Raw genomic sequence first — 12,486 nt, forward strand, 5'->3', positions numbered from 1 at the left:
GATTTTGTTCCCAGTGTTTTGGGAGGGATTTCTGACCCTGCTTGTGTTGTTGGGAGCCTGGTTCCATCCCTGGGTGTTGTGATGGAGGAGGACAGACAGCTCCTCCCTGTCCATCTCTGTGTGCAGCTCGTGGTTTTCTAGATTGGATCACAGCTGTCCCCAGGTCCTCTATTTTTAGGTTGAAAACTCTGAGCTTTCATTATTTCTTCATTAGGGAAGTCATGCTGGACTTCTGCCATCCTCTGACATTTCCACTTCTCATCTGTGTGTAATATATGTATATATAATTATTTAATTTGTTTTTTGTGATGAGCCCACCAAACCCACCCACACTTGGACCTTTGGGTGAAGCAGGAATTGACACAATTAAGAATAATTTTTTTTTTTTGCTCTCAGCTCCCTCCCAACCATTTCTCCCAGTGATTTGTGTGCTCGCAGCTGAGCTGATGTTCTCATACCTGTGTTTATCTTGGGCCCAGCAGTGGCAAAGGTCACTCTGCAAAGCTCTGGGCTGGCTGCTCGGCTTTCCCCACAAGTTCTGGACATTAAACTGGGCTCTGCCAGTGATGCTCCATCCTTCAAAGCCTGCAGATCCGGGCTTTTCTGGCTGTTCAGGAACAGGTTAAGCCGAGAGTGCCAGTGCAGGACTCCATGCATGACCTTCCCCTATTGTTTGCTCAGAACAGCTCAGCCCGATGGTAACAGAAGAACTTTGAATAGCTGAGCATCCAGGGCCTGTTTCACTTTCTTAAAGGAGTTCTTGATGCTGGAGGAATGCTCAGCTCGTGTGTGCGCACTGGATTTCCATCGTTTCCTTTGACCTGTGCTGTTCTGTTGTTTTTAAACACATGGAGGGCTCTGAGGTGGTGCCAGGCTGCGTGGAGGGGAAGCTGAGATGTGTTGGAACTTGTTTCCCATGTTCAGTTCACTCCAAAAGTTTGGTAGAATGTGCCTCTGTTTTTTGGAGGACATTCACACAGTTTGGTAAAAGGCTTGAGCTAATTAATAATTAATTAACTGCATGGAGTCCATTCCTTGGGCCCGCACGATGATGTCTTGATGTCTTTATTTTTATTTTTCCTTTTGGTATAGAGGCTGAGCAGTATTGTGAAGCAGTTAAAACATCCTTACCTGGAAATGGGAGCTGTAGGTTGATACCTAGTGAGTGGATCAGGAGGCACAAAGGTGAAGCCAGCTCATACTAAAAATCTCTGCTGCAGCCCAGAAAATGCCTTGTTTTGTCAGCAGACCCTAAATAATCCCGTGTGTGTGTAAAAGGGACAGGCAGGGCATAAATTCATGAACGTGTGAGAGTTATTCAGAGGCCATTAATGAGCTGCAAAAGCCTTGTCTATATGCAAATTCCTATTCAGGGTGGGATTTGGATGAGGTGGTTAATGAGGTGGGGCAGAGGTTTGGCCAGTCAGGATGAAAGGGAGCAGGGATGGAACATCCTCCTCCCTCTGCCCCCAGAGTGGGATGGCAATGGGGGGAGGAAGGCTTGGAGAACTGAGGGAATGTTGAATCAGAAACTGCAGCTCTCTCACTTGGTTGGGATTTTGATCATTTTGCTATCAGAGTTTTCCCTTTGGATCCTGGTTTATTCCCAGTGATTGCAGGATCCTGTTGGAGTTCACTTGCAGTGGTTTTCATGGGTTTGAAATCCTAGGTGTGGCTGAAACTTGGCTCCTAAAAATCCCCTCATTCCATCGAGGGGTTTGTTTCTGTGCAGGGTAGGGGTTATTGTGGGAATAAATTAACTGGATTCAGTGTGATTTCAAGGAAAAGTGTCTGGAGGATGAGGTGGTGGGCTGGGGGGAATGAAATCTCCCTCTTCCCACCAAGCAATGTCCTTAGCATGTGCCAGAGTGCTGGGAAAATGTTCCTAAAGGCCCTGCTGAGCTCTGCGTGGGCCAGGAAAATATTGCATACAGAATATATAGAATTTCCTAACTCCCTGCGTGCTTGAGCCCATAGGTAACACTCTGGTAATACACATAAAAATGCAGTTTTCTGGCATGGACAGCTCTGGAAGCTGGAAGGACAGAATATCCCAGATTTTGAGGGCTGAAATAGGATTGTGGGGTTGGGATCAGCTTTGCCAGCAGTTCAGGCCTTGCCCGAGATGCATCTTTGGCTGCGTTTTCATTCCAAGCCATTTTCTTTCTGCTCATTGAGGGCTGAAGAAAAGCAGGAAGATCTGCTTCCTCTGCCATTCTTCTGCCATCTCTGTGCATTTTGCACAGTGGGGAGAAGCCCTGCCTGGGGCTGATATGAAAAACTGAATTTCCTGCTCCCCCTTTCCCTTTCTGTGTGCCTGGGGCTCTTTGGGCTCCAGCCCTGGGATCTGCATTCAGGCCTTGGCACGTGCTGCTGCCATGTAGAGTGTAGAATTTATTTGTTTTATTTATTAAATTAATTTATTAAATTTTATTTCTTTATTTATTTATTTTTAATACATAACTAACTAACTAACTAACTAAAGAGCAATTCTGTGAGGACAGGAGGTTTTTCTCAATGGGAGCTGAACATTTCCCTGCCAGGATTTTCACCTGGGCTTGAATTCGCATCATAGAACTTCTTTTGCTGATTTCTCTTATTGTAAAATACATTTTAGCACTTTAATCTGTGTCAATATGTGATGTAAATATAAATTCTATACTATAAACATAGAATTTATTTATTTATTATAAATAAATAAATTGCAATTCTGTCAGGACAGAAGGTTTTCAATGGGAGCCGAAGAACTCCCTGCCAGGATTTTCACCTGGGCTTGGATTCACATCACAGAAAATTTTTTTTCCTGATTTCTTTAATCATAAAATACATTTTGGCACTTAGTTTGTGTCAGTATGGGATGTACAAAATTCTATGCCATGTAATAAATAAATTGCAATAAGTAAATCATTCCAGAGTCATGGAAACACAAGTTTCTTGGTGCAGGTACCTAAAAACCTGACCCTGTGGATCCACAGGTAGATGCTTCTATAAAATAGAAAGGGGCAGCAATTCTAATATAACAATACAATTCAACTAATACAGTGGAAAAACATTTCAAAAGTGGAAATCTTTTATTTAAATATCATAAAAACCAAATGTAAAAAGACAATTTCTCAGGATCCTTCAAGCTCTTAATTAACCTTGATTACTTACTGCCTTATAACTACCTAAAAAAAACCAAACCTGTGTATTTTGGCTGCCTGAGGTAATTGCTGTGCATGGCTTTGAAGACCGTAGGAAATTAAGAAATGTGGAATTTCCTTTGAAATTTGCCTTTTTCCATGCAGGTGCCAGCCAGGGTGGTTCTTGGTGGGATCCTTGTTCTCAGTTGGTTTTTGCAGTGGGAACTCCAGGGCTCATTTCTGTGATCACATTCAGGCTAATTGGGGGTAGTAATCAATTATTATTTCAGTGCTGTTAGAGGGGCACAGGCTGTTTGGCCAGGGGATTTCAGAGGGATTTGTTGTCAGCAGATTTATTTCCTTTGGGAAGGGGAATCTTTTAGTGATAAATTATCATTTCCCCTACCTGATGTTTTAGCTTATGTCATAGTCCTTTTCCCCTTTTTTTCCCCTTTTCCCCTTTCTTTCCTCCCCATTTTAAGCTGTTTTGGAGCTGTTAGTGGAGGTTTTTCTGTATTCCAGGGGAAATCCCAACAACCTCCTGTGTGGGATGGATGTGACCAGCGTGATCCTTGGTACCCACTGACAAAGCCTGAGCTCCAGCCTTGGGAATTCATTTCTTGAAGGGAATTTTGCCTTAAAGAAACCATCAATTTTGTCATGTTCCAGTTTGGCTTTCGTGATTTTTTTCCTTTTTCCAGCGTGAATTGTGAGCTGATCACTCCAGTTTTGCAGTTTTCCCTCTCTTGGGGCATTAGCAGAGCCATTGGTTACTTTTCAGGGAAATGAGATTCAATTATGTACTGCCTTCACCCTGCTGTTCAGCACTTTGCAATTCAGTATCCAAATTTAATATGATTCTTAATTAAACCTTCTTGAGATACCAGAATAATAGTCAGGGATGATGTCGTCTGTCTCCTGTGCTGCATCCTGGAAAATGGGACAAATGAGGAGGAAAAAAGGGGATGGTTTGGGTATATTTGAGTGCATAATCTCATCTCTTGAAGTGTGAGCTCATTTGGAGCTAATTAATAGCAAAGTTTTAGTGGATAACTAATTTTTCACTTAGGCCACGTGGGGAATAAATCACTTTGCAAGGTACAGAAATAAGATTGTATTTTCAAATCTTGGAGGCAAATCTGCATCTCTTACATCAAGAATTTATTTTAATCAAGCTGGAGTTGACAAACACAAGCCAAGCAATGCTGGCTGTTGGTGCAGCAGAGATTTACAGTTTTACAAGCAAACATCATCCCCCTGGGTGTGGGAATGTTGGTGTTGGTGAGTGTGTCCTGCTGCTGACAGGCTCTGGGAGCTGCTCCTGGAGTGCATTCATGGAATTCCAGGTGCATTCTTCTCCAGCTTTCCCTCCAAATTGACTTACAAAAGCTCCCTGTGCTTCATGCAGGTATTTGAGATATTTAGGAAGTGAGCGTATCTGGTTGGGAAAGGATGGCTGGAAGGGGAGTCTGACAGGAAAATCCTGTCTGGAAATCCCAAATCACTCCAAGAGCTGGTGGGACCATTTCTTTTGTGTTAATTGTGGATTCTAAAGTGGATATTTTATTGTTTTAAACCACGGAGGGAGGTGAATTCGTGACCTCCCATGTGGCTTCTTGGTCCTGTGTTTTTTTACACAAACAGACAGCATTTGAGACTATTCCTGAGTGCTCTGACAGTTGTTTTATTTTGATTAGAAGCTGTGATCCTGAGAGGACGCTGGGTTTAGGAAGCTCTTTGCACATCTGTCTGCATCTGCCTGGGGCTCCAGTGCACCTCATCCCATAGGAGCTGGCTCTCCTGTCAGCCAGCAAGGCTTTGGTGAAGAATATTCTTCATAAAAAGTCAATTTGTCTGGCAGTGACCCTCTCCCAAATAATTGTCTTCACCCTTAGCCTCAGGTGTGTTTGCAGGGAGGCTCCTGTGTCAGATCCAGGAATTCCTAAACTGGAATTTCTGCCTTTGCTCAGTGTGGAAATCATTCCCAGCTGCTAAGAGAAAAAACACCAGGGACAATTAAGTTTAAGCGTGGCTGAAAAGAACCTGGAGCCTCCAAGAAAATGGAGATTACCACTGTGTCAGCAACCTTATTTAATACCAAAAGTAATAATATCCTTCACCTAGCAGGGAAATTCTCCTGGGCCTGGTAAAACTTTCGTTACGGATTAAGATAAAACAGGGCTTGCTTTAAATCAAACCTGCTTTAGACATGACTTAAGTCTTGGCAGACTTCTCCTAACAAATCTCTCTCACAGCTGGAGCAAATCCCTGCCCCAACAGCTCTGCCCAGCGTGGTTGGTGTGTCCTCATTGTCACCACACAGAAACCCCACAGGGTTCAGTGGGCAAACTCTGAATTTGGGGGCTCTGGCTGGATCCTACAAAAAACCCCACAGGGTTCAGTGGGCAGACTCTGAATTTGGGGTGTGTGGTCACCCAGTTTGGCTGGATCTCCCTCTCAGAGGAAAAAACTGTAGGAAAAGGGCTGGATTTGGGGTCTAGAAGGGCACTAAAGTGCCAGGTTTAGGTATTTCCCATCTCGCAGAGCACAGCAAAATCCCACAGGCATCTGCCAAAAGCACAGGACAGCCTTTAAGAGGTGGGGATTATGTTAAAAATTCCAAATTCTGCCTTTGCCCAGCAGCAGTTCAGGGGGCTGGAGCTGCCTCAGTTTGTTTTTCCAATATCCTGCCACTCGTCACTGAGTTTTGGGACTTTTATCACCGTGGGTTTTTGGGATCCAGGCAGTGACAGCCATCCCAAAGAACTCGGTGACATCACTGGGGCGGGATTAGCTGGAGAACTCTGGCTGGAATTTACAGGCTGGAATTTCAGTTTATTGGTGTTCAGGTATGAAGCAGCATCACCGAGCTTCCTAAAACTCACTGAATTTGGGGATAGTCAGGTTTTACCAACATAATAGATATAAACTAGAAGAAGTGCTTGCCAGGGGAATATTCCTTGGATTAATTAGCTGTGGAATTCCAAGTTCTGTGCTTCCATGGGCTGGGACAGAAGGATTTTGGTGGGAGATCCTGCCCAGAAGCTTCCACCTCAAGTGCTGCAGTTTTGATGATCTCCTCCCTGCCAGCTTCTTAATGTTAGCACTGAGCTTAAAGTTGTAGAACCTGAGCTTAAAATGGCACAATCACAGAACGGTTAAGGCTGAGAAGTTTGGTTCAAGGGTCAGAATGGTTCTATAAATAGGTTTGCAGCCATTGAATTGACAAGGAAATCTCCTGTTTGTGAGCCTGCAAAGGTAAATAACACCTGCTGGCTGCAGCTCTGTGGCAGGGAATGCATTACTGGGGAAAATCAGGAATGCAGGTTGAATTTAAGGAAGCCCAGATCTCTGGGGTGCCATCGGCAGCTCTGCCCAGGCTGCTTGGGCATTTCCAGCCTTGTTTTGTTGGCTGATTTTTATTGTTTCAAGCCTGATTTTCTTGTTAGCTGTTCAGTTTGCTCCTGCAATTACAACCTGGCCGTTCTGAGCACTGATACCCCGTGTAAACAGAGCTTTCTTTGACGAAGAAAGCCTCAGTCCTCTTGTATGTGCAACAAAATCATATTTATACCTGCTGCTGCCTTGTTCCTTCGCTCCTCTAGTTCTGCCTTCATTCCCAAAGCCTTGCAGGTGCCACTGCAGCCAAAAAAGAGCTTTTCCTGATGAAACCCTCCTTAAAACCTGGAGGATGTTGCATATTTATGATTGTTCTCCTGTGCCTGTGCCTCTGCTCTGCTTTGAATTGCAGGGGCTCCAACCTGTGGCTGTTCTGGTTGCTGGACAAAGGCAGGAAGTCCCAGGCTGTCACTGCAGCTTCCCAGGCCTTGCCTCACTCCCTCCTGCAGATTTTTGGGAGAACGAGCTCAATTTTTATAGTTCAGCCTTGAGAGTTTCCTTGCAGGTGGGATTTAGGGTTAGGGGATGTGGGTTATTAAAAATGAGGATGTTTTAACCTCTGCGATTGGCCAGGTTCACAGATCTGAAATATGCCAGAAGCCAAGAGCTCTGTGTGAGTGTCACTTTTCCAGAACATTCCTCTCAGGGGTTAAGGCTGCTCAGAGCTTGCAGGAGCTGTATTTTTACAGCTGGGGCCTGGAGTTTACTGGGATTCATTCAGAACCATTTCCATACTCATCTGACACTTCCTTGTTGCTTTTATTAGAGGGAAAAAAGAGGAATTTTATTTTTTTTACCTGTCTTTTGGAAGTGATTACAGAATTCCTTTTTGATAAGGGGGAAATTTCCATTTGTGTTGTCCTTCACCTTTGAAGGAATTTGCTGCAGAGCTTGCTCTCTTCAGTCATAATGACTTAATTACTAAAAGATCGCTAAAGCTAATCACTGTGTTTTTAATAACAAATTTACTATCACTGCCTGGAATTGCTGTTTATATATTGATGATCTCCCATGTCTTTTTTCCTCTCTTTTTACTCATTCTCTTCCATCTTTTCATTGGGGTTTGAGGTGATTTTTTTTTTCATTCCTATTTTTCCCCCCCTTATCTTTCAGGTTAATGCTTGGAGGACTGGGGAGGACCTGCTGGATTGCTTTAGGCACAGAATGTGGTGTGGGCCCAAGCCAAATGCTTCCCCTTGTGCTGACAAATAATTTAAATATGTTTTGGAGCTTATTCCCTGCTTCTGCTTATCATGAACATCCAGGAATAACTCACTGGATTCTCCTGATAGATCCTAGGGTTGATAACTGGAGAAATATCCTTTCAAAAAACCATGGATCAAACTTGATTTGAATATTTTGCTTTGAGGACAGTTTTGGTGCTGCTGGATGGGTGAAAAATGCTCAGCCTTGTCCATCACTCTGTGGATGCTGCTCAGATTATTAAAAATATAAATAAATATTGGTTTTTACCTCTCAGATAAGTCCCTCCCTTCTAAAAATGGGGGAAATAATTCAGGTTCACAGATTATTTCCCTGAATAATTAGTGCCTGTGAGACCAGCCACAGGTTATCCAGGGAATGTCTTAGTCAGAGGCACCAACACTTGGATTTTATTTATTTTTAAGCTTAAATCCCAGTTTTCATAGGTCATGGAGACCAAATGCAATTCCTGAACATACTCTGAGCTGCTGAGCTGTGCTGAGGGCTGGAATTGCTTGAGCTCAGTTTGGGAATCTTTCCTTGGCTGGAACAACTGGGTTTGTGTGGAAAGCCAAATTTCATCTCCGCTGTTGGTGTTGCAGTAAACGGTTCTTACCTTCACCAGTTTTCATCTTTAATAGCTTTTTAAAAATGTCCTGATTATTTTGGGAAAGAGCTGTAGGTAGAAGGATCCCTATGGATAATCACCAGAGAGCCCAAGGGGAATGACATCAGGGCTGCCCATGGATTACTCCCATATATTTCAATTTTTTTTTTCCCAAATCTCCTTGGTGGGAATACTCCTTGTTTCCAGGTGGGTTGTTTCAGAGTGTTTCCTCAACACACAGACATTTGGGATGCTCCTGCAGCAGCAGGAATGGCATCAAGTGCTTGGGATGACGCAGCCAGAAAAATGGCCCGGGTTGGACCCACAAAACAGGGAGGTGGGAAAACAGCCTGGCCTCTTTCCCACCTCCCACAGGCAGTTGTGGGGCTGGTTGGATGGCAGCAAATGCCCCGAGGGGTTTGGGAAGGCTGTGCTGCTGGAGTTGGGATGCAGGGATAAGGAACCCATGAGTGATGCAGTTTTGGTGCAGGAACACGCGCTTGGGTTGGGTTGTGGAGCAGGAAAAGTCAGAGGTGTGTTCAGAGATCCCTTCCTCACCCCAGGAAGGTCTTCACAGGCAGTCAGAGCAGAAATGGGCCACCACCCCCAGCTAAGTTGGGTCTCTGGAAAGCTTCTTCTGACTTTCACTCTCTGAAAAATGTTTCTCACCATCCTCATCCTCTTTTTGAGCATTGAGTGTTCCCTCAGCACCAGAATGCACAGTACCAGTCTGTGCTTGATGCTGGGATTTGTTGGAAACCAGTTTGAAGCTGAGCGCCAAAACCTCGACCTTTTTGGAGCTAAACAGCATCAATTCCTTGTGCACTGCAGTGCTGTGTGCAGGAATGAATATTCCCACAGTAAACACCTGGAATTGCAGCGTGCAGGATTTCTCTGCAGCCAGTCCTTGGGAGCTGCGCCTCCTTTCACTTCTCTGCAGTTCAGCTTTTTGTTGTTGTTTTGTTACTTTATTTCCTGCTAGGGTAGAGAAATCCCAGCATTTTGGCAGTTCTGCTCAGCAGCCAGGGTGGGGCAGTTATTTGTTATTTGGGGGCAGTCTTTGTGCTGGGGTTTGTACCTGGCAGGTGCCGCTGATCTTTGTGCTCCGCTGCTGCAGGCAACAGGAGAGAAAAGCAACATTTCCTGCAGCAAAACTCTTTGTGTCTCTGCCCTTCAGCTCTGCTGCTGCAGCTGAGCCAGCGAGGGCTTGGAGTTGAGGTGAGATGTGACAGAGAAAATGGGAGAAATTGAGGCTTTTTCCTGGTGTGTTTGGCAGCGCTTGGGTTGTTTCCCTGCTGTGTTATCCTGCCTGTGCCAGGGTCAGGATACCATGGATCAGAGCGTGGAGAGGGCTTGGGTTTCTGCTGTGGAGCTGGGTTGGTGTCAGATTATGCCCTTTTCTGACCCAGAGATGGGGCAACTGAGAGGTGTTTTAAAACTTTTATTCCATTTTCAGTCTCATGTGAAGGGTGAGACAATACAGTTGTTATAATTCACAGCATTACAATCAGCAGCCAACTATTTCCTAATTACATTTAAGTGTTTCTTGGTCTATCAGCTTTAGCCACACCATGCTATAAATGCCTTAAAGCCAGTCATCTAAAATTACCCCTCATGGGTCCTACCACAATGCATCTTACATAGTTCTATTTCTCTACAATATCTAGTTTTATTTGTAAGGCCATCCTTTGAACCTTGTTTCCAGTTCCATTTCTCTCTCAGCAATGTCTGTCCTGTTCCATGGCATTTCTAAGTCCGCATTTCTTATCTCTCACAAATCCATTTCCCACAAGTTGGGTCCTGTAAACCACAGCTGGGTTGGAGGAGGGACAGGAATTCTCCTGTTGATGTTGTAGGAGGCTTCTCCCAGCTCAGCTTCCCAGGGGCACCATCCCCTGGCAGTGCCCTGTGCCAGGTGGGCATGGTTTGGGGCATTGCCTCTCTGTGATGTGGATAGAAGGTTTATCTATAAATGATGAAAGTATAATAAACCCACCAGGTCTATTGCTGGTTTTAAGGATGGATCTGTCAGTGCCCTGAACACTGCAAACAAAATTGTTCTTGTCCTCCTGTGCGAGGAATGCGCCGGGTGGGGAAGATGTGGGGATTTTGTTTGTTTTGGGCTCTGAGGCTGGCTCCAGCATGGCCCCTGCTTTCTGTGTGCTCATTCCAGCTCGCCTTTACCTTCAAAATGGAAATTATCCAGCGTGGAGCAGGAGCTTCTCCCTTGCCTCAGTTATTTCTTAATCCTCTTGTGCTCTTGGCGAGCTGAGCCCGTGAGTTTATCACAAAACAAGAACAGAGTGAAGCTCTGAGAGGTTCTGCCTGTTCAGGAAGTGACTTTTAATGGTGATGGCATTAAACCCTTCAGCTGTAACTACTCATTCTGTTGAAGAAGTGTTTGTATAGCATTATAAATAGTGTTTTTCCATGTTTCAAATCTATTTGTTTCACTTTCCTTTCAGCTGTCAACACTTCAGATTGGAGCTGAAATGCCTTATTCTTTTAAGACATCTTCATTTCTTACCAAGTACCTCGTCTGTTCTCATTAGTGGCTTTCTGACAGTCTCAGAGTTAAGTGTGAAGAAGGTTCTTGGGGTATTCAGGGAAATAAAACAACTCCAGTTCCATCCAAAGGGTTTGTGGAAGGCTGCAGCAAGGATTTGCAGCGAGGTTCCCGAGCTGTGGTTCAGCAGAGCAGAAATCTTGTGGCAAATTTGACTTCAGTGTGGCTGCTGCAAACCTCATTAAAGACGTGAATCATCTCATTTAGGGCTTTTAAATACCAGGAGCAGTTTCAGTGGAGGGAAAACCTCCTGTGGACACCTGGGCAGCAAAGATCTCTTGCAGGTACTGAGGCTCTGAGGAGGTGATGGGATTTTAGGGCTGGTTTTGTTGAAGCCAGGGGTAGCACCTTTCTAATCTTGGCACTTCAGGTTTGACAATTAATGTGGAAAAAAACAGAGCAGTGTTTGAGACTGAGTACTTTGCACAGTTTGAAGGACCAGAGAGGATGGGAGCATTTGTAGTCAAATTCAGAGATGTCAAATGCAAATTCTGGTTTGGGTCTTCATCCTTCAGTGGCTGGGAAATTGCAGAACCCTCCGTGGTGTGCTGCATTAGCTGCTTTGGTCCCAAATCCATCCATCGAGTGTTGTTTGGAATGAGATCTTCTGGGGTTCACTGCAGAATATTCAGGGATTTTCCTGCAGAAGATGCAGGCAGCCTGTCACATCGATGGGTTTTAGGCATTGCATTTCTTTATGATTCCTTGGGAATCCAAACTTCTGCAAGGATATCATCACTCCAGCTGGTCTCTCAGGCCTTCTGATGGTGAGCAAGCCCCTGTCAAGCTCTGCAATGTATTTTTCAATAAAAACCAGGCCCTGAAGTTGATTTTCTGGCTCCTGCCTGCCCAGTTGGTGCACACTGGTGATTACTGGTTTCACTGGTTTGGGAAGTGTTTTTCTCAGTTCCGGGAGAAGTGAAACGGGTGACAAGTTGTACCAGTGTGATTCATTGGATCCTGTTGGGAGGCGCTAAATGGCTGTGCTAATGAAGATGCTAATTAGCAGAGGGCAAAGCCCAGCTTCCCATCCAAACTGGACCCGCAGCTCTGCTGGGAGAAGAGCAGAGGTGGAAGGGGAGGAAGTTTCCTTTGACCCAGGAAGGTGACAAGGCTCTGATGGGATTATGTTCACTCTCCTTTTAATGTCATTGATCTCCTTTCTCTGAACCTGTGTGGATCAGCTCTGCTGCATGGCACAAACTGAGGGAGGCTCGTGGAAGTGCTGTTTGGAGTCGAGGATTGGCACAGCTTGGATGTTGTCAGTGTGCAGCCGCTTTTACATCCAGCTAGAGCGAGAAAAAATCCGCAGCATCAGAGATGCTAGCAAGTGATTAAAAAATAATTAGTTACAACCTTTATTTTGCACCGAGTCCTTTTCTCAGCTTTTTGCCCACAGAATGGAAATGCCTTTAGAAATCCCTCATTGCAGACTTGAAAATAAACACTGAGCATTGTAATAAATACTGAGCATTGTATTAAATACTGAGCATTGTAAAAGGGGGCAGAGCAGGGGCACAGAGCCTTGAAAATTTAATGCTTAACGGGCTTCAAGCCCTTTCTGGTGTCGGTGAGGATGCTGAAGTCAC

The 12,486-nt window shown here is 44.7% G+C and overlaps 1 protein-coding gene across 2 annotated transcripts in view; it reads left to right on the plus strand.

The window, feature by feature from the left end:
* The window catches only part of PIAS1 (protein inhibitor of activated STAT 1), a 51,589-nt gene that overhangs the window by 8,697 nt on the left and 30,406 nt on the right, over nucleotides 1–12,486 (plus strand). The window lies entirely within an intron of this gene.

Source organism: Camarhynchus parvulus, chromosome 10 (assembly GCF_901933205.1).
Source record: "Camarhynchus parvulus chromosome 10, STF_HiC, whole genome shotgun sequence".
In the NCBI taxonomy this organism is placed as follows: Eukaryota; Metazoa; Chordata; class Aves; order Passeriformes; family Thraupidae; genus Camarhynchus; species Camarhynchus parvulus.